The sequence below is a fragment of the Monodelphis domestica genome, chromosome 2, assembly GCF_027887165.1.
Source record: "Monodelphis domestica isolate mMonDom1 chromosome 2, mMonDom1.pri, whole genome shotgun sequence".
Classification (NCBI taxonomy): domain Eukaryota; kingdom Metazoa; phylum Chordata; class Mammalia; order Didelphimorphia; family Didelphidae; genus Monodelphis; species Monodelphis domestica.
This window is the reverse complement of record NC_077228.1, coordinates 489104601-489127298: the sequence shown is the minus strand read 5'-3', so window position 1 is coordinate 489127298 and position 22698 is coordinate 489104601. Positions and strand designations below refer to the sequence as shown.

Here is a 22698-nt window from a genome sequence, read left to right as displayed (position 1 = left end):
CCAGGGTTTTATAGTCCATTGGGCATAGTTCCAATTACTCTCCAGAATAGTTGGATCAGGTCATAACTCCACCAACTGTGCATCAGTGTCCCAAATTATAGAATTTTAGCATTGGACGTAATCTCTGGGGTAATCTAATCCAATCCATAACTAACCAAGAATCTCCTTTACAACATTTCTAATAACTGGTGAATCTAGCCTTCTTTTAAAGACTTCTAAAGGGGGAGAACTCATCTCCAAAAGCAATGGACTTTACTTTTGGATAGCTCTGATTATTAACAAGTTTTCCCATATATCAATGTCTCACTGTAGCTCCCACATATTTTCTCACAGTATTGTCCTCTGAAGCTAAGTATTTATTTCCATTTCCATGAGATGGTCCTTAAAATCTTTAAAGACTTCAATTAAAATGCTTTCTGCTAAATCTTCCTAAATTCCAGGCTAACAAATATATTTCCCAGTTCCTTTAACCAATCATGATATCTATGATTTTATAATCCTGACTCCTCACCTCTAAAATATGGTGGTGGTGGTTGTTCAGTCATGTCCACCTCTATGTGACTATGGAGTTTTCTTGGCAAAGATACTGGAGTGGGTTTCCATTTCCTTTTCCAGAATGTCCTCATTTTATAGATAAGGAAGAGAGGAAAATAGGGGTTAAGTGAGTTGGCACAGCTAATAAGTGTCTGAGGCCAAATCTGAACTCAGGACTTCCCAACTCCAGATCTAGCAGAGAACTATTTAGCTCCACTAAAATGTGGTACCTAGAATTAAATGTACTATTCCAAATGTTATCTAATCAGGGAACACAATACAGTATAGAACTATCTTTAGGACACTGTGCTTTTTAAAATAGCTTAGGCTAGTCTTTGCTATTATTGGATACTGTATCACTTGTGGCCTTATTTTGAATTGCTAATACAGTAAAAATTTGAGAACTCTTCCATATGAATTGCTACCTTGTCAAGGTTCCTTGATCTTTTACTTGTGAAGCAAGTTTACTTTAGAATTTGTGTAGAACATTTTTTAAAGAAAAAAGTTCTTAAAAATCCTTATTAAGTTTATTATTTAACTCACACAATTACCCCTCTAGTTCAGGTCCTTAACCTTTCTTCTTGTCTGTTGTAAAAATTAAGTTATATCTCTACTAATAAAAACATATTATTTTTAGAGGTTTACTAAGGATTATTAGAAATTGAGGAATAAAGAAGGTACAAAATAATAATCATGTGCCCATGGCTGATTCGCCCATTCAAATCCCTGCCCTTAGCTTACTTATTACATCATTGCAATGGCAGAGAGAAAAGCCTAGAAGAGAGCATGGGAGGCTTTACTGCCAGTTAAATACCAATTGTGATCTTGCCTAGGTGGGGACTCAGGTGTGATTATAGGGAATTCTGGGAAATACCAAGGACTTCTGGAGATTGAAGTCTAGGGTTCAAAATTTCCATTTTTACATTCCTCCTCTGAGAGCTGAGATAGACTAGTCTCTCTGACAGGTCTTGTAAATATACCAACTTTGAAATTACAATAATTTGAGGATAAGAAGAAAAGAGAACAAAACCAATGATTGCTAGGTGCATTGACAAAAAGCCTGTTAGGGGGCAGTCCCCTTTGGCATAAGAGTATACATACAAAACAAATGCATTCAACCCCACACAGTTCAAATCACCACATCCCAAGGTTCACTCTGAATCTTCTGGTGCAGCTTGTAGTCTGTGGAAGCATCTTCATGGTGTGTTCTCCAAACAGTTCACTTTCTGGATTCGGAGAGGTAGCATGTTTCTTAACCTAAAATTTTTCTCAAAAGGAATTTAAACTTTGCAATTAAAAAAAATAATAATATTTTACACTCTGACAATAGCGTCCTACAAGGAATACCTCTAGGTTTCCTGATCTCCAATCCATCCTTTACAAAGCACTTGGTATTTTATTCCTAAAGTGCTAACCTGACCACATCACTCCCCTGCTGTAGAAGCTTCACTGGTTCCCTATTGGCTGTAGAAATACAAACTTCTTTGGCATTATATGTCCTTACAATCTGTCTCTAATCCATCCTTTTGGATTGATTCTATATTGTACCTCCTCTGACCTCACATTCCTGCCCAGCATGCTTCATAATACTCTCCATGCTCACCTCTGTTTCTCAAAATGCCTAGCTTACCTCCTATATAAGAAGTTTTCCCTGAATTCCATAGTTGCTAGTGTTTTCTGTCCCCACCCTGACCAAAATCATTTAGAATTTATTTTGTTTTTACTCATATTTGACTGTAAGCTCCTTGAGAGCAAGAACTACTTTTCTTTGTCTTTGTATCCCTAGCATCTAGGAAGTGCTTAATAAGTATCTGTTGAATGAGATTCATCAAGTGAATCTCACTAGATTGAACCTGTAATTCTAGACTGAAAGAACATTTTGCATCCAGATTCTGTCATCTAACATTTTAGTTAACCTTTCCAGTTTCATGCCATTTGCTAATGTGGCCAGCTTGTCATCTCTGTGTCAAGGCTCCACTGATAAATCATTGATAAAAATGGTAATGAGCATAGAGTCATGGATAGTTCCCTGTGGCACGCCAGTGAAAGTTCCTGTGATTAATCTTTTGAGTCTCATCATTTAACCTGACTAAATTCACACACTTTTACTGTAAGGGGGAAAAGGGGTTAATTTTAAAAGGGTTGGACTGGATTATTTAAGAGTGTGGTTGCCAGGAATTTATATTAATTCCAAAGAGATTTATTTACAATTTATTTACAAAATATAGAAAGAGTGAAGTAAGAAAATCAGAGAGAGGATAGGGTAAGATATCTAGCTTAAGCACTAAGTAATTTACTCATAGCCCTAGGCAGGGAGAGTTAGTCCTTAGGCCTTGGCAAAATCCTAGGACCTGGGAAAGTCTCTACAGAAAAATCTAGCAATTAAGAGCCAGCTTTTCACTCACCACGTGTCAGTTCAAAGGAAGAGATTTTAGAACAGCCTCACCAGGAACAGGGTCTCAGGTTCAGTCAGCAGATTCTCTTCAGCCTCCTCTCCAAGTAGAACTCCAAGTAGAACCCTTCAGGAAGTTGTCACTCTCTTTTAAAGACACTTTATCTTGCATCACTTCCTGTGCCTTCCCCTAATTCTATGTCTACCAATCACATTTGAACTTTTGCTTTAGGACTGCCCAGGAGGTAGTCAGTTGATTCTGATTCGTCACTCACTATCGCACACATGGGTCACAGACCTTCCACTTAATGATTAAGTGGGATGTTTATACTTTTAGTGATTAGATCTAAAAATGGACAGATCTCCATACTCAACTTTTAAGTTGGGTGTTTACATTTTTGGTGATTTAAATCTAAAAATAGGCAGGGATTATAATTTTAATCTTCACAATCAGGGGGGAGTTAACTTTAATCTTCACATTACTATCCTCTACTCATCTCTCCATCTTGTTATCTTTCCCTCACTTTCTTTTGGTAACTTCATGATCTGATGTGGGTTTTATTTTTATGATTTCTATGCAAGTGACTCCACATATTGAGCCTTAGTCTCTTCCCTGCGATTCATTCCCATAATGTTGATTATCTTTTGGGTATTTCTAACTCTATATCCTAGAGTCATGTCAAATTCAACATGCTCAAAATCTTACCCTTCCAACCCACTTCTCTTCCAAATTCCCTATTTCTCCCTAAGTTGCCACCATTCTTCCACTCTCCCAGGTTTATGACTTTGGCATTACCCATGACACCTCACTCTCCCTTGCCCCACATATTCAGTCAGTTGACAAACCTCTGCAACTTGCCAATTCTACCTCCACAACAGCTTTCACATCTGTGCCCTTCTTTCTGTTTGTCCTCTTATCACTTCTCACCTAAATATTTGCAATAATCTCCTAATTGGTCTTTCTAAATCAAGCCTCACTTCACTCTAATCTTCCTCTACATTGTTGCCAAAGTCACTCCTATACTCATCTATTACCTTCAGGGTAAAATAAAAACTGTTTGGCTTATGGCCTTTGGGTATCTCTCCAGCCCTACTGTACATTATAAATACATGTACATACCTTTCCCATACTCTGCAATCCAGTCTGGCTTTCTCTCTGCTCCTTGCACATGACCCTCCATCTCCCATTTCTAAGCCCATGCCTAGAATGCATTCCCTCTTCACCTCTATTTCATGGATTTCCTTAAGATGTCTCTTCAAGACACAGCTCATGTACCACCTTTAACATGAAACCTTTTCTTCATCCCAATTGCTAGTGTTCCCCTCTAAACTACTGTGCATTTAACTGTTTTGCATTTGTCTTTATATTTCTTTATATGTTTAAATTCTCTTTATATTTCTTTGGCATATATTTATATATGTACTTCGTGTATCCTTCATTAGCATATAAGCCTCGTTATTTCATATTTTTGTATTTTGTTTACCTAGAATCTAGCACAGTGCAAGGCCCATAGAAGATAATAAATGCTAATTGGTTGATGGAAGGATATAATTAGAGACTTGTCAAATGCTTTATTAAAATCTACATAAACTATATCTACAACATTTTCCTAAATCTATAGGACTAATTACCAGGTTAAAAATAAAACTGAAGTTAACTGGCATAACAAATTTTTATGAAAGCATGCCACTGACTATTAGCCTCTAACTCATTCTTCTGGTCCACTCACATTTTGGAAATAGTTTTGGCCTGGCCAAAAGATATATAGGGAACATCTGGCAATATAAAGTCGTATTCTTCTACATGGTGTCTTCTTTCTGTTACTTTGCCCAGCTTCTGGCCTAGAGTCTGCTTGGACAGATCTGGAGTCCAGCCTGGGTTTCTTAATCCATGTTGCATAGACTCTTTGCCTAGATCCCTGACCCTTTATTTCCAAATCGCTAAAGCCTGGGTTCCTAATCCCACTTGTGCTGATTCCCTATTCTTCCCAATCTCTGCTCTTCTCAAGCAGGACTTGACCAGCCTGCCTGAAAACAGTAGTTGGCCCACTCAGGCACCCTCTTGAGCTGCCCTGACCTGTTGCCACCCAAGTAACAAGGATAAAATTGCTGTTCTGGTCACCTACAAATAGAGCCAACATGAAAAGAGCACTAATTCTAGAGTGAAAAGAACTGTGTTCAAGTCCCAATATATTGTGTGACCTTTGGCTAACACACTTGCCACTCTGGACCTCAGTTTTCTCTCTGAAAACGAAGAGGTTGGACTAGATGGTTGCTTGCTAATGTCTCCTTCAGAGCCAAACTCTATCTTGTGAACAGAAGTGAACAAAGAGAGCAGTAGGAAGACAATTGCATAGGTCAATTCCTATTAAAATAGGAACTCAAGAAACTGGAAGCCCTACCATCATCAAGGCTTGAGGGTTCAAATCTGGCCTCAGACACTGACTAGCTACAATGCCCCTGGGCAAATCACTTAATCTGTTTGTTTCCTCATCTGTAAAGTGGGGATAATAATTGCCTCCCAGGACAACAATTGAGGATCAAATGAGTTAATACTTTTAAAACACTTTATAAACCTCAAAACTCTATATAAATGCTAACTATTTTCCAAGTGCCCTTCATATCAAGATGAAAACAAGGAGGAACATATCCTGAAAATGGAAGGGGTAAGAAAGAAGCAAACTAGAACACTTAAACTCTTTAGTTCAATATTTTGGAGGGGATTAAATTAATTCATGGTAACTTTAAAAGGAAATGACATCATCATCAAGCTCATCATCTTTACCCTTATCAATAGCATTTAAAAGAAATTTGTTTTCAAAGAGCAGACAATATTAATTCATGGGACCAGCTCTTATAAATCTCTATTTGACTAGAGATAATCCTGATGTTTGACCTGCTGGGACACAGCCAAAGGCCTTGTCCAAATCTCTATTTATACAAATCATGTAAGAAGATACTTAAAGAAATAGAGGTTAAATCAGCACATGTAGATAATGTGTACTCTTCCATTCTAAAAGAAATGGAATGGTTCTGGCTTTACCAAAGCATTGGAAACTATTTTAAATATTCAGAAGAACAACACAGTATAAAAGAATGAGAATGAAATAAAGCCATTGTGAGTCCAGTCTTCAAATAAATAAAATTGAGAGAGAGGATTTATTCAAAGGGCTCCAGTTCCTTAACTCAATTCTGGGTCCTGGGGCTGCACTGCAACCCAAATGAGAGCAAAATCTTCCCTGAGATTTGAGGCTCTGCAGGTAAAAAATTGTATTCTTCACCATCCTCATTTTCTTCTTCTTCCTGTTGAATCCAGCCCTTAATTTTTTTTTCCCTTGGTCATGAGTCATGAGTCAGGGGAGACAAAAATGAATAACTAGTTCCTTAGTTTTTCAGAATCCTCTCATTCCAGCTTTATGTTAACAAGAATATATAACTACATGCTAAATAATAGGCATGACATTCTCTTCAAGAGAAGATTATTCTTCCCTTTTTCTTTTTTTGCTAATTACGAAACAGGTCGGTGGAAGAAAAGGGGCCTCCAAGGATTTCAGGGATGTTTAGGACAGAATTTACATCAGTAAATCTGATCAGCAACAGTCAACAAATATCACAAAGTGTCTACCATGTGCAAAGCTAGATAATGAGGGTGATTGTTAAATAAAATATATTTGAGAATCTTATCTAAGACATGAACAAAAATATAAAAGACATGTCAAATATAGAGGTTGTTGAAGCCCTCTCAAATCCCTCCTGTCTCCTTAATGAGATATTAAGCTCTTGATAAGGTTAATTTTCCTTGTTAACCAGGTTAATTCTCCTTGTTAACCAGGTTAATTCTTTGAAGCATTTGTTCTGGCTAATGGAGTTACCTTGATAAAGTATTATGGCCTGGGGAACTGTTCATACCACATTAAAGATTAATGATTGAGTCATGGATAGTAATCCACCTGAGCAATACCCTTGGACCTGGATTTTTTTTAGGTCTGGAGAGGTGGCAATACCTATGAGACAACTAGAGCCCAGATGAGTGGAGAGAAGCTGATTAGACACATAGATACACTTCAAGTTCCTTCTCCAGGGAATCATGTGTATCAGGGTGCTGAGGTAAGCTCAAGGAGAGAAGCAGAGAGGGAGAAGTAAAGGGCAGGGAATCCTGGGCCAGAGTGAGCTGAAGTAACAGAATCTTACAGCAGTGGAGGAATGGTGGCAGAGCAGTAGCATAGGCCTTGGACAATGAATGGTTCTGGAATCAAGCTTCCTATATACCCACACTTAGTGGAAAAGCTCCTGAACCAAGTAGAGGAATTCTTGCATTATATAGGAACTAGAGTTGGGATGTGGAGGGGCAAACCTAGACCATGACTTTCCCAGTGTAAAGGTTAAAATGAATGGTTGCACAATGATTATATAAAATTATGTGGTCACCAGCATTTATTTTATCAAGTCAGAAATTTATTTACAAATATTTACAAATAGGGAAGAAATAATAAAGAAGAGAAATGTGAGGGGGATAGAGAAGTTATCTATCCTATCAACCTAAATGCTTTGCCAAAAGTCTGCTTAATCCAGGTAGAGATTAATTAGTTCTCAATCAGGAAGGCTGGTAGTGAGTAACCACCTGGCCTCCTACAAGATGGAAATTAGTCTCTCCAGAAGGTAGGAAAAAGGTCAGCCTTTTACTCACCCAACAAAGTAATCCTTAGATTCAGAGTCCCAGTAGAAGCTGAACTCCAAGCCCACAATCCAAGGAGTAGTCTTCAGTGAATCTCCCTCAAAAACTATCTAAGATTATCTCCAGAAGACAATCTCTTCAGTCTATCTTCTCAAAGACAATCTGCTTTGAAGGAGTTTGGGGCTTGCTTTTTATGTGACTTCTTTTCTCTTCCCCTCTTCACAGGGGCCAATCACAGTTTCCAAATTGTCTAGCACTGCCCAGGGGGCAGTGTCTGTAGGATCAACTTCTCACCTTTTGAAGGTTAAGTTCTCATCAAAAAAATTCACAGATTCCCAGCTGATTGGATTTCTAAGGGTATGAATTCTCTAAGTACTTTGCTAGCTTCCTACCTAGTGGTAAGTAGGGTGTTTAATCTTTTGTTGATTCAATTCAAAAGTAGACAAGGGGGAGTTAATCCTGTCTTCAGTCTAGTGAGGTACTAAGTAGGGGCATTTAAGTTAGTGTTAACTCAGGATAGACAACAGAGTAAGGAATTCTCTTTTATACCAGGTGCTGGGATTTAGATGGTTTGTTTTGGTTCAGGAGAGAAGGGGTTGGCCCTCTTCCTTGTTCTTGGGTAGTGATAGATTCTCAACTCTGAGACAGTAGTCTAAATCAGGAAAACATATAGATTCTTGGGGGGAGGTGAAGGTTTTTCACCAGGGCAGGATGAGTTGTTGCTATTGAGTAGGTTAGGTATAAAAGTTTTTTTGCATATTCTGATAGGTTAATTAAAGTCTCAACTATATTTGATATGTTGTTAGGTAGAATGACTACATGAGAAATGACTGCCACTTTTCTTTTTCTAAATAGACTTAAATAGTAGCTGAATTATAATGTTTTCAGTGGAAAATCTGGGAGAGAGCATAAGCCAAAATGATGGTAATTAGTGATGAATCTCCAAGATTGAACCAAAACTATGTAAATCCAGAGGACTGATAGGTTTTAAACTGGCAGAGTTAGAAAAAGACAGGGACTAAAAATGATGTAGCAAATTCAGAAAAAGTGTAAAATATGTTTAAATATAGTGAGTAGTTTGGCTAGAGGCAAGATATGATCAGAAAATGTATATTGGAGCCAGGTCGAGGAAGGCCTTGAATGCAGGAGAAGGAAGATGGACTCAGTAGCTTTTTGAACAGGAAAGTAAAATAATCACATCTATGCTTTATAAAGATTAACTTGACAGAAGTGTATAAAACAGATTGGAAAATGGCAAGATTAGTTAGAAGACCAGTTAGAAGGCATAATGTCAAGTCTCATTCTGTTTCAGAAAAAAACAGTCACAGGAAGAAAATAGGTTAACTTGATAGTATACCACAAGAACAATGCTAGATTGGTTATCTGTAACTATTGGCTACAACTGCAAAGCATTACAAGAGAACAAGCCTGACCTCTTCTGGACATAGAACTGACTGTTAGGCAAGTTAAGGATTCTTAAAGTCCAGTATAATGTAGAGAAAGTCAAAGAATGTAGGAAATGCCAGTATAAACCGTTCCCTTCTGAAATAACAAATGATTTGTTGCTGATAGCATTTATTAAGCTCTTATAAATGCTAGTCATCATGCTAAGTCCTGGAGAGGAAAATAAAGTAAAAAACAGTCTCTACCTCCAAGGAGTTTACATTCTAAAGGAAGAAACAACATGTAAATATATATAAAAATAAGAGGTGTACAAATATAAAATAGGAAGCAGCCCCTGCACTTAAGGAGCTTATAATCTAATTGGTAAGACTAATTGGGTAAGCAAAAAGCTAAAGGGATTGGAGGAGGTACCTAACTGCATAGTGGAAAAGTCAGAGAAGTCAAAGAACAGAGTAGGTAAGTGAGAAATGAGATGTCTGAGCTTAGTTCCCTAAAAAAAAAAACTACAAAATCACAGAGATGGAAGTTGAAATATCTGTTCAAGGATTAGCAAATAAACCAGCAGAGATGAAATGTGGTACATGGAAGGGAAAGATAGGCAGAAGTCAAATCATAAAGTCTTAATTGTCAAACAAAGGGCTTGATATTTGATCGTGGAGTTATTAGGGATTTAACTGAGTAAATGGCAGAAGTGGGGGGCAGGAGGGTATGTGACAGGATTAGAGCTATGCTTTAGGAAAATCACTTTGGCAGATGATTTGAGGATATATTGGAATGGGGAGAGATTTGATACAGAGAAAACAATGAGGAGACTATTGTAAAGGAGAGACCTCAAAAACCTGTCAATGAGGGGTACAGCTAGGTGGCTCTATGGCTTGAGAGCCAGTCCTAGAGATGGGAGGTCTTGGGTTCAAATCTGACCTCAGACTTCTAGCTATGTGACCCTGGTCAAGTCACTTATCCCCTTTGCCTTGTCCTTACCACTCTTTTGCCTTTGAATCAATATTAATTCCATGATGGAATATAAGGGTCTTAAAAAACAATAAACTTTTTGGTGAGTTAAGAGGTATCTATTCCAGGCATGTGAAGAATTCCCCCAGTAGAAGGGGTAGATTAGAACAATTTGTTCCACAGCCATGAAGGTGATGGAAGCAAACACTGTGAAGCACTTAGAGCTTAGTTGGACATCAAAGATGCCAAAGTTATCCACTACATCCTGAACCATCAATGGTTGATTTGAATTTTGTCTTGCCACTGGACTTCAATGACTCTAGAAGACAGAGTGAAGCTGGCAACTTTGGTTGGTGAAGGCCTGAACTATACAATGACTGGATGAGTGGAGAAAGTAACCTAAACAAGAGCTGTGGAGAAGACAGAAATGGCAAGATTTGGCAATGGATTACATAGGTGGGATGAGTGAGATTGAGGAGTAAAAGATGGCACTAATATGGGGAGCCACCTGGTGACTAGGAGAACAATGATGCTCATTCAATAATAAGGAAGATCAGATGAAAGGAAAGTTTATGGGGAAAGAGAGTGAATTTTCTTTGGGATACATTAACATGCCGACAAGATATCTAATTTGAGGGGGCAGCTGGGTAGCTCTGTGGATTGAGAGCAAGACCTAGAGATGGGAGGTCCTAGGTTCAAATCTGGTCTCAAGACACTTCCCAGCTATGTGTCCTGGAAAAGTCACTTGACCCCCATTGCCTAGCCTTTACCACTCTTCTGCCTTAGAATCAATACACAGTATTATTATAAGACAGAAGGTAATGGTTTTAGGAAAAAAGAAAAGATACCTAGTCTGAGACATCCAAGAGGCAACTGGTGATGAAGGACTCAGAGAAGATGGGGGCTAGGTATATAGATCTGAGAATCAACTGCATAGAGACGGTATCTGATGAGGGAGTTAATGAAATTACTAAATGAAATAAGTTCCTGGGAAAAAGGAAAAGAGATCCAGGGCAGCTTCTTAGGGGACACCTATGGTTAGTGAGTGTGGCATGGATGAAGATACAACAAAGAAAGAGTAGTCAGAAAGAGAGGGGGGGAGAACTAAGACAGAGAAGAGTCAAGAAAACCTAAATGCAAAGAGTAGAGATCAACTATCTTGAATTCTGAGGAGAGAACAAAAAGGATGAGGTCTGAGATGGGATAATTGCTTTCCCAATTAAGAGATCATTAGTAACTTTGGAGAGGAAGTTTTCATTGAAAGGTGAGATCTGAAACCAGGAATTTATAAGTAAGTAAGGGGGAAGTGAAGATACTTAATATAGATATATTTCTCATGAAGCTCAGCCAAGAAGAGAAGAGATACATAATGAGGATAGTCATATCAAATGAGGGTTGTTGGGTTGTTTTTATTTTTCAGGATGAAGGCACCTACAATGTTTATAGATGTGGAGAGCCTGAAGAATAGGTGACAAATATGGGTGATATCTGGGACAATTTGCTGAAAATGCCATTAAAGGAACATATAGGGAATTTGGCCTCAGTAAGGAGAAGGGCTGCCTCTTCATCTAAGATTTATGAACAATATATGTTTAGCTATTCTTCCCATCTTTGTTCTATGTTCAAGTTTGATAAGCATGTCATCTATTACTACTTCCAAGTTATTGGCAGATAACTTCAGCTTTCCTTCCATGATATAGAGTCATTAATGACTATTCCTTTGAATCCAGCCATACAACTAATTTCAAATTATCCAATTATATCATTGTCTAGTTGACCTTTCTCCTTCTTTTCCAAATAAACAGCGTGAGGTACTTTATCAAACACATTACTAAAATTTAAGTAGAATCACTAATGATTAGAAAAATATAAATCAATGAGAAAATATACTAAAAAAAATTAAAAAAAAATACAAATCAAGATAAACTCTGAGGTTCACCTCTATGGGAGGCAAGCAACAAGCAATGATGAGGTACTTACTTTGTGCTAGGCACTGTGTTAAGCACTGGGTATACAAATACTGCAAAAAAAAAGGAAAATATTTCTTTCCCTCAGAGTTTACATTCTAACAAAGGAAAACTACACACAAAAGGGAGCTGGAAAGGGGTGGGGGACAATGAAGGTATCTATTAGTGATATGGTATTATTTCTGATGGCTGGAAAATCTGAAGCACATTCAAGAGAGGAACAATAAACAAGCCAGCAGAAATAATATCTGCCACAAAGGCCAAAGTAGTTTTTTTCTTAAAAGGCAATATGACGTTAAGAAGAAAACATAAAATATCTCATTGAAAAAGCAATGGACCTCAAACATAGATCTGCAAGAGCCAACTTAAGAATTATAGACTATCTGGGAGTCATGATAAAAAAAAAGCCTAGATGTTATATTATAAGAAATTCTCAAAGAAAACTTCCCTGATATTCTTGAACAAGAGGGTAAAATAGAAATTTTAAAAATCCGCAGATTGATTCCTGGAATAAATCCCCAAATGATAACTCCCAGGAAAGTTATAGCCAAGCTCAAGTGCTCTCAGGTCAAGGAGAAAATACTGTAAGCAGCCAGAAAGAAACAATTCAAATATCACAGAGCACCAATCAGGATTACACAAGATTTGGCAGCTTCTACATTAAAGGATCAAAAGTCTTAGAATATAATATTCTGGAACACAAGGGAACTGAGTAGATGATGAATCATCTTCTACCCATCAAAACTGATTACATTCTTTCAGGGGATCAGACATAAACAGAAAATTTGATGTCCAAATACAAAATCAAGAGAAGCATAAAAATGTAAATAAAAGGAAAAACTTAAGGGACTCAGTAAGGTTGAACTGTGTATATTTCTACATGGAAAGATAATATTTGTATCTCTTAAAATTTTTATTATTATCATAGTAGTTAGAAGAAATAAACATGGACAGAGGGTATTTAGGATGATATGCAAAAAAAACAAGGGGTTAAAAAAGAGGATTGCACTGAGAGAAATGAGAAAAGAGAGGTAAAATGGTGTAAATTACATCGCATAAAGAGGCATAGAGAAAAAAATATTACAGTGGAGGGAAGGATGAGGGTGGCGACTAGTAATACTTAAATCTTACTCTCATCAGAATTGGATCAAAGAGGGAGTAACAGTCAGATTCATTGGGGAATAGAATCCTATATTACCCTATAGAAAAGTAGAAGGGGAAGAAGAAAGGGGGTGGTAGGGAGGTTAGTATATGGAAATGATAATACCGTATAAATTAGGGACCTGGAAGCAAGGTGCCAGTTGTTCTATCTTAGGTATAGCTCTGGTTCAGACATGAGTGATTAGAGCTTGGCTAGGTTATTGTTAGTGGGAGGAAAAAAGAGATACATGGTATATGATTCATATAAACTAAGTTCTATGGGAATCCAGAAGAAAAGCTCAAAACGTAATAACTGTCCAATGTAAAACCTTTCTATGTTACATTTGCATTCTAACCCCAAGGAGTAACTAAGGATTTCGTGTCAGAGGCTTATCCTAACAGTCTTTAAATCATATAGTGGTATATTCCATATATAGGCAAGACCACTACTGTGCCCCAGGATTAAATACCTACAAAATAAAAAGTCTGCCAAGTAAATTGGCTATGTGAGAGATATTTTAAAATGCTGAGCTTTAGTGTAAGCTTTATCTTTGCTATGATTTCTTGCATGTTTACAAAGATGACTCTGCCAGTGTCTTAGAGCAGATCACAATATTATGACTAGCTGATCAGTTACTCTGAGAGATTCCATTATCAGACCACACCCACAATCTGCCTGCCAAATGGCAGTAAATCACTATGAGATTTGAAGTCTCTTTTACTTAAATTGACCAAATCTGACCTTCAGCCCTGGTAGGACAGGACTGAAGATGGGACCAGTGAGTGGGCTCATCTAATGAGGAGGCAGACAGAACAGGACAGAAACAAATAAGGAACACGTTTCTCACAGCTGTCTAATTCTAACCCATCCCCTAAACCACTACCTCCTTCCACAACATAATTTACCTTGTCAAAAACCTAAGAATGTATCAAAGATTAAGAGAATGAAAGAGTGGAACCCTGATCAAGTGAAAGCCTGAAAACTTTTTTTGAGAATATTTTCAAAATTGAATTCAAGGCCTATTTAGGTAAAAGTCTGTGTGTGTGTGTGTGTGTGTGTGTGTGTGTGTGTGTAAAGAGAAATACACATATACATACATAGGCACATGCATACATAAAAATACACAGAGAGAGAAAGAGTCATTCCTCATTATTCATGGATTTCATATTTGTGAATTTGCCTACTTGACAAAATTTACTTGTTACCCTCAAAGTTATAGTCATGGCATTTTCATAGTCATTCATGTGGATGTGCACAGAGCTACAAAAAACTGAAGTCACTCATTGTGAATGTTCTCAACTGGATAAGGTGACAGATACCCTTCTTGCTACCCTTCTTGTTTTGGTTCCTATGCTGTAAACAAGTGTCCTTTTCTCAGTCTGGTAATACATTTTCGGGAGGGAGTTTTTGCACTTTTTGTTGATTTCACTGTTTTAAATGGTCTTAGTAATTCAGGATGATGAAATGATGAGAAAGAAAAGTAAGTCAGAAGTTGAACTTTGAGTCTTTTTTAATAACCTGAGAATGATTCAATGAAAGCTTGAAATGAGGGGGAGGGGTCACCGGAAGTGTTATTACAAATTGGGAAGGAGAGGCTCTGAGGGACATCTCAACAAGAGAAATGAAAGGACTTGGTAACTGTTAAGTTAAAGTATATGAGAAAGAAGAATGAGTCAAAGAAGATGCCCAAGTTTTGGACCTTGATAATTGAGAAATTGATGATGCTACTGAAAGAAATAAGTAAGCTAGAAGGAGAAGCTGGTTTTATACATGTAGAATTTGAAGCGATATGGACATTTCCTCCCTGTTAAAGTGCTTAGTAGAAAACTGGAGATATGGGACTGGAGTTCAGGTAAAAGAAAAGAACTATAGATCTAGATTTGGGAGCCATCATCTGAGAGAGAGTTAAATTCATAAAAATAAATGAGCTCTCCAAGGTAGAGAGAAAAGCAGAAAAGTAAAACTTAATGAAAACATTTTTACTGCTTCCCAATAACCTGTGAGATAGGAAGGGAATGTCTCATTATCTCTATCTTATTGGTGAGAACACTGAAGCACACAGAGAGATTAAATAACTTGCCTGAGGTCACAGTGTTTAATTAGGGGCAGAAGGAGACTCCATGATGTTCTACTAGAAAGCCCTCAATTACGTTTCCTTTTGTTCATAGGAAGAAGGGAAGAGAAGGGAATAAGCTGTTATATAGTCCCCACTCTGTGCCAGGCACTGTGCTGAGTGCTTTAGAAAGAGAAGTACATCTTTAACTGTTTGGGAGAATAAACTTAGAATTCTAGAGATAAAGAGGGGCTTTCTGGGAAACAAACCTTGGAATAAATAGCTCAGTCTAAAAGGAAGGCAGTCAAAGCTGGTAAGTTGTTTATACTTTATCACAAGAAGAGTTACCAGTGAGACAAGTTTGAATTCTGGATCTTCAGCTGAAAAATTCAAAGAGGAATCCTTCCCTAAATCTCTGGACTTCTCTATTATGGCAATGATGATGATGATAACAAAAGAGTAAAATAATAAGAGCTAGCATTTATAGACTGCTTTAAATTTGTATAAGTATAAAAACATTATCTAATTTTATCCTTAAAACAACCCTAGCAGCTAAGTCCTATGTTATTTATATTTATTTTACAGATTAGTAAACTAAGGCAAACAGAGGTCTAAGTGACTTGACCAGGATAACAAAATTAGTACATGTCTGAGACCAGATTTGAATTGAGAGTTTCCTAATTCGACATCTAGCACTCTAACCTACTGTACTCCATAGGTGAAAAAGAAATCCATTCCAGGAATGAGGAAAGTATAAACAAAAATAAGAGACAAGAATGGGAAGGATGAGAACAAGTGGAGAAAGAAAGATTAGTCTCTGGGGACAGCTGGATGGCTCAATAGACAGAGCTAAGCCTAGAGACGGGAGGTCCTGGGTTCAAATGGAGCTTCAGACACTTCCCAGCTATGTGATCCTGGGCAAGTCACTTAATCCCCATTGCCTACCCCTTAGCACTCTTCTGCCTCAGAACCAGTACACAGTACTGAATCCAAGGGGGAAGGTAAGGGGTTTTTAAAATAACCAAATTGTCTCTGAGCCTAACTCTTAAAAGTGACCAGTGATCTTCTAACTGCTAAATCCAAAGGTCTTTTCTTGTCTTAGAGCTTCCTCCATATTCTCTGTTCCTTAGCTTCAGTAGTACAATGCTTTTCCTGGTTTCCATCCTACTTCTCAAGCCACTTCTCTAACATCTTTTCTCCTGCTATATGTAAGCATCGCCTGATGCTGTGTTCTCCTTCCATTCTCTCCTTACTAGCATCCTAATTCTTTTCATGGTCCAATGTAAGAGTTGCCTCTTCAGGGTAGCCTTCCCTAATCTCCACCCTTCACTACAACTTAAAGTGATCTCACCTTCACTGATTTCTAGGATTGTATATTCCTTTTATCAATTGTACTCCAATTTATAGTATAATCATATATATGTATATATATATATATATATATATATATATATATATATATATATATATGAACCTCTTAGAAATTTCAATCTCTTTATGGACAGGAACTAGATCTTATTTATAGTCCCATCTCCCCTAGCAGCTAACACCTAACACAGTCTTAATAATACAATGTTCAAATACTCTAATGAATTGAATAATCTGCTAGATATGAAACATAGATCTTTCTCATAATCGTTCAAATGTTCCCTTTCTATCTACAAACAGTATATTGATAAAACAACTGACCCTGAAAATAGATCTAGGAGAGACAATTTGAGAATTATTGGACTACCTGAAATCCATGATCAAGAAAAAACCTTGGATATAATATTACAAGAATTATCAAAGATAACTTCCCAGAGATCCTCAAACAAAAAAAAAAAATTGAAATTGAAACAATTGACAGATCGCCTCTAGAAAGAAATCCTCAAATGACACTTTCCAGGAAAGCTAAATTCAAGTCACCAAGCCAAGGAAAAAATATTTCAAGCAGTCAGAAAGAAACAATTCAAATACCATGGAGCTACAATCAGGATCAAACAGGATCTAGCAGCTTCTACATTAAAGGATACAAAGGCATGGCATATAATATTCAGGAAGGCAAAAGATTTGGGTTTACAACCCAGAGTCACCTATCCAGCAAAACTGAGTATATCCTTTCAGGGGGGTAAAATGGACATTCAATAAGATAGAAAATTTCTATGCATTCCTGAGGAATAAGCCAAACCTAAACAAAAAATATGAAGTCCAAACATGAGACACGAGAAGCCCAGAAAGGTAAATAAGAAAAAGAAATTTTAAGGGACTCATTAAGGCGAAAATGTTTATATGCCTACATGGAAAGAGGATTTCTGTAATTCTCAAAAATCATTCTTAGTAGTAGAGTAGAAGGAATTAACTCAGAAAGAGGACAGAGAAGTAAACTGATTATGATATGATGTATATGATGATATGATATATATGTAAATGTGATATGGAACAATATATATGTATTATATGGCATGATATATATGCATATGAATAATATGTAAAAAATCTATCAAGGGCTGAGAGGGTTGCACTAAGAAATAAGGGAAGGGAGTGTGAGATTTAAAATGGTTGAGGTCTTAAACTGTAGTGATTGAAATAGTGGAAGATATAAATTGTGATAGATATAAGAGAGGGTGAGTAAATTTGACCGCAGAAATATGTTTCACTACAGTGTCTTGGGTTTTAAAATCAAATATAAGGTGGTCGCCAGGGAAATATTCCCAATTATTCAAATACCCAAGTCAATTGGGTTTTATAGAGATTCTAATTAACAATACAATGAGTAATCAAAGAAAGAGAGAGAGAGAGAGAGAGAGAGAGAGAGAGAGAGAGAGAGAGAGAGAGAGAGTAAGAAAGGAATAAGTATGAAGGGCCTCAAGCCAATATGGCCTAGACCTGAGTCTTTAAAAGAGAAATCAGTCAGTTTTTTAACACTCACCACAAGGTCTGACTAAACAAGGATTCTAGTAACACCAGGCTAGCTCCATATCAGGTGACTTCACCAGAGAGCCTTCCAGTGAGACCTCCTTAGAGATTGTCCTCCAAGAGCTTCCCTTCTCCAGAGCCTCTCTCAAGAGATTCTTCCCAAGCTATCCTCATCAGAGATCCTCCAAAAGGATTTCTCCAAAAGGATATATCCAAAAGGATATATCTCTCCTCAAGAGATTCTGCTTTTTCTTATATAGCGGTTTTTCTCCCATGTCACCTCCCCTAAGTCCCTACATCTACCAATCACTGTAGATGTTTTCCAAAAGACAGCCCATTTTGAATTCACAGCTGAGTAGATTAATCTCTTTAGTAAGAGAAAAAAAATGCTGCTGTGTTGACTAATTTCATTAAGAGAAAACCTCTGAGTAAGTTTTTACCTTTTAGGTCTAAGTAGTTTACAAGTTGCCCCACCTTTATGGGCACTTAGCATCCCATTGTATCAATTCTAAAAACAGGCCTGGCTCAAAGAACTCCTTGCCCCACCATAAGCATGGATCCAAGAACTTTCTTTGTTTAGCAAGGAGTTTTTTTTTTCCCTAAAGCAGTCTTAAGTAAGGTTGGAGTAGAGGTCCTCCCATTTCTGATCCTGGCGAGTTCTCACATCAAAATGGGGAATGTTTCTCAGTAGGGAATTTGTTCCAATTAAGAATTCCCTGATGGGGAAATTTTTAACATTCACAAGTCTGAGAGATTTCAAGATTTACAGGAGAGATAGAATGGGGTAAACTATATAACATAAAGAGGTATGAAAAATCATTATACAGAGGGGAGGAGAAAGGTGGTGATGGTCAATGCTGAAAGCTTATTCTCATTGTAGCTGGATCAGAGAGGGTAAAACAAGTGTACACAGTGGGGAATTCTATCTTATTCTAATCAGTGGAGTATAGAATTCTATCTTACCCCAAAGAGAAGTAGAAGGGGAATAAGACAAGGGAAAAGGAAGGCAACTAGAGGGAGGGGAAGGGGGTGTGTGACAAAAAGGCAAAATAGTGGTGAAGGATAACAGAGAGAAAGGGAATAGAGCAGGATTTAAAGGGGATAATATGATGGAAGGCAATACACAGCAATCATAATGCTGAATGTGAATGGGATGGACACACCTATAAAACGGAAGCAGATAGCGGAGGTGCTTAAAAACCAGAATCCTACTATATGTTGTCTACAAGAAACACATTTGAGACAGGGTGACACATACAGATTCAAGGTAAAAGTCTGGAGCAGAATTTATTATGCATCCTCTAAAGTAAAAAAAGCAGGAATAGCAATCATGATACCAAACAAAGCTAAATCAGAAATTGATCTGATTAAAAGAGATAAGGAAGGAAATAACAATTTGCTAAAGGGTACTACAAACAATGAAATAATATTATTAAACATTCATGCACCAAATGGTACAGCACCTAGATTTCTACAAGAAAGCTTGTAGAAGGAAATAGACTGTAATACCATACTAGTGGGGGATCTCAACCTTCCCCTTTGAGAACTAGATAAATCAAACCAAAAAAATAAATAAGAAAGAAGTAAGGAAAGTGAATGAAACACTAGAAAAATTAGAGTTAAAAGATATCTGGAGAAAACTGAACAGGGATAAAAAAGAATATATATCTTCTTCTTAGCAGTTCAAGGTGCATATACAAAGATTGACCATGTACTAGAGCATAGAAATATTGAAAACAAATGCAGAAAATCAGAAATAATAAATGTAATTTTTTCAGATCATAATGCAATAAAAATTATACTTAACAAGGGTCTGTGGAAAGGCAAATTTAAAATTAATTGGAAACAATAATCTAATTCTTCAAAACATGTGGGTCAAAAAGAAATCATAGGAACAATTATGGACTTTATTAAAGAGAATGACAATGAGGAAACAACATATCAAAACCTATGGGATATAGCCAAAGCAGTACTCAGGGGAAAATTTTATCTCTGAGTGTCTATAGCAACAAAATTGAGAGGGATGAGGTCAATGAATTGGGACTGCCACTTAAAAAATTAGAAAAAGAACAAATTAAAAATCCCCAGATAAAAACTAAATTTGAAATCCTAAAAATTAGAAGAGAAATTAACAAAATTGAAAGTAAAAGAACTATTGAACTAATAAATAAGACTAGGAGTTGATACTTTGAAAAAACAAATAAAATAGATAAAGTACTGGAAAAAGAAAGAAGAGAAGCTAATTAACAGTATCAAAGATGAAAAGAGTGATCTCACCTCTAATGAAGAGGAAATTAAGGTAATTATTAAGAACTATTTTACCTAATTATATGGCAACAAATGTGACAATCTAGGTGAAATGAGTGAATATTTACAAAAATATAAATTGCCTAGATTAACAAAAGAGGAAATAGAATACTTAAATAATCCCATCTCAGAAAAAGAAATTGAACAAGTCATCAAGGAACTTCCTAATAAACAATCTCCAAGGCCAGATGGGTTTATAATTGAATTCTATCAAACATTAAAAGAGCAATTAATCCCAATAGAGTAAAAATTATTTGATAAAATAAGCAAAGATAAAAAAATCTTACCAAATTCTTTTAATGACACAAATATGGTATTGATTCCAAAGCCAGGCAGACCAAAAACAGAGAAAGAATACCACAGACCAATCTCCTTAATGAGATTAGATGATGCATAGATGAATATAGATGAAAAAAATCTTAAATAAAATACTAGTAAAAAGACTACAGCAAGTTATCATGACGATTATTCACTATGACCAGGTAGGATTCATACCAGGAATGAAAGGATGGTTTAATATTAGGAAAACCATCCACATAATTGACCATATCAATAACCAAACCAGCAGAAATCACTTGATTATCTCAATAGATGCAGAAAAAGTCTTTTACAAAATACAACACTTATTCCTATTGGAAACACTAGAAAGCATAGGAATAGAAGGGCCTTTCCTAAAAATAATAAACAGTATATATCTAAAACCATCAGCAAGTATCATCTGCAATGAAGACAGGTTAGAAGCCTTCCCAGTAAGATCAGGAGGGAAGCGAGAATATCCATTATCACCTCTATTATTTACTATTGTACTAGAAATGCTAGTGGTAGCAATTCAAGAAGAAAAAGAAGATATGAATGATTATGTGGCTCGATGGGGATATGATTGGGGTTTTATTGTTAAAAGGTCACTCTATTACAAATATGAATAATATGGAAATAGGTTTTGAATGATACATGTATAACCCAGTGGAATTGCTTGTCAGCTCCAAGAGAGGGAGGGAAGAGGGGTGGGGAAAATCATGAATCATGTAACCATGGAAAAATATTCTAAATTAAAAATAATAATAATAAGACTAATCAGAAGATAATTTCATTTGTAGATGAAATAACAATATGGAACTCACAAAACCTATCAATTTGCAGATTTTTATTTAATAAAAAGCAAGGAGTAAGATAATATAGGATGTGGAAGGGTAACTAGGAATTTAAGGTTTTGCAGCTGGAGGGAATATTTGTAAGGATTAAAGTAGCATCTTTAAGTACATAATTTGTGCAGGGTGCTAAGGATGTTAGGACAAAAATTGAAAAAGATTGTCCTGAAGGAACTTATGTTCTAGTGGAAATCAATAAGAAATGAGAATTGGCAAGTGGCAGGGAGGACCTGGTTGAAGCATGATAGCATGAAACTGTTATAAACCTAGTCAGCATGGTTTTATAACTTTTTCCAGCAAATACAGCAAAAAAAAAAATTACAGTAAGCTCTGTAAAAAATCAGAAGGGACTTGAGGGCATTCTGGAATGGCCGACTCGGGAGACCAAACTAGATATTCAGTTTTGTCTGACTCTACATGATTCCATTTGGGGTTTTCTGGCAAAGATACCGAAGTGGTTTACCATTTCCTTTTCCAGTTCATTTTACAAATGTGGAAATTGAGGCAAACAGGCCAGGGTCATATATCGAGTAAGTGTCTGAGGCCAGATTTGAACTTGGGAAGATAAATTTTCCTACTCCAGGCCTGGCACTCTATTCATTGTGCCACTTGGCTGGCCAAACTAGATAGAAAAGAAAGTAGTCATTAGGGAACCAATGGATTATAGAAATTGGGAAAAGGATAAAGGGGCCAGAAGTTGAAATGAGGCTGAAGATCATAATTAGCAGATATTAAGAGAAGTATAAGGGGGCAACTGGGTAGCTCAGTGGATTGAGAGCCAGGCCTAGAGATGGAAGGTTGTCAATTCAAATGTGGCCTCAGACTCTTTCTAGCTGTGTGTCCCTAGACAAGTCACTTAACCCCCATTTCCTAGCCCTTATCGCTCTTCTCCCTAGGGATCAATACATAATATTGATTCTAAGACAAAAAATAAGGGTTCATTTAAAAAAGGGGTAGTAGAGCAGGAAGGTGAGAAAAGTACTTATGCCAAAGTCAAAGGTATGGCTTTGCCAGAGTAGGGCTAAAGTAGATTGAGTATTCATCTTTTTGCCCTCATCTTGCAAATAGGCAGCACTCAAATAAACATCAGGTGTGCTAACCTCATCTCCTCAACTACATAATGAACTCAGTGAAAAAAGGAATTCTTGTTTTATATTTTCCACTCTCTACACATGGCCCAGCAATGAGGCCTGTAGCAAGTCTTCAATGAATACCTATTAAGTCACAA

General features: G+C 36.8%; 1 long non-coding RNA gene across 1 annotated transcript in view; it reads right to left on the bottom strand.

Moving 5' to 3' along the window:
- The window catches only part of LOC130457516 (uncharacterized), a 27982-nt gene extending 5284 nt beyond the window's left edge, over positions 1-22698 (bottom strand). The window contains exon 1 of the long non-coding RNA XR_008916777.1: positions 512-22698. This is a non-coding gene — a long non-coding RNA (uncharacterized LOC130457516). The remainder of the gene's footprint in view (positions 1-511) is intronic.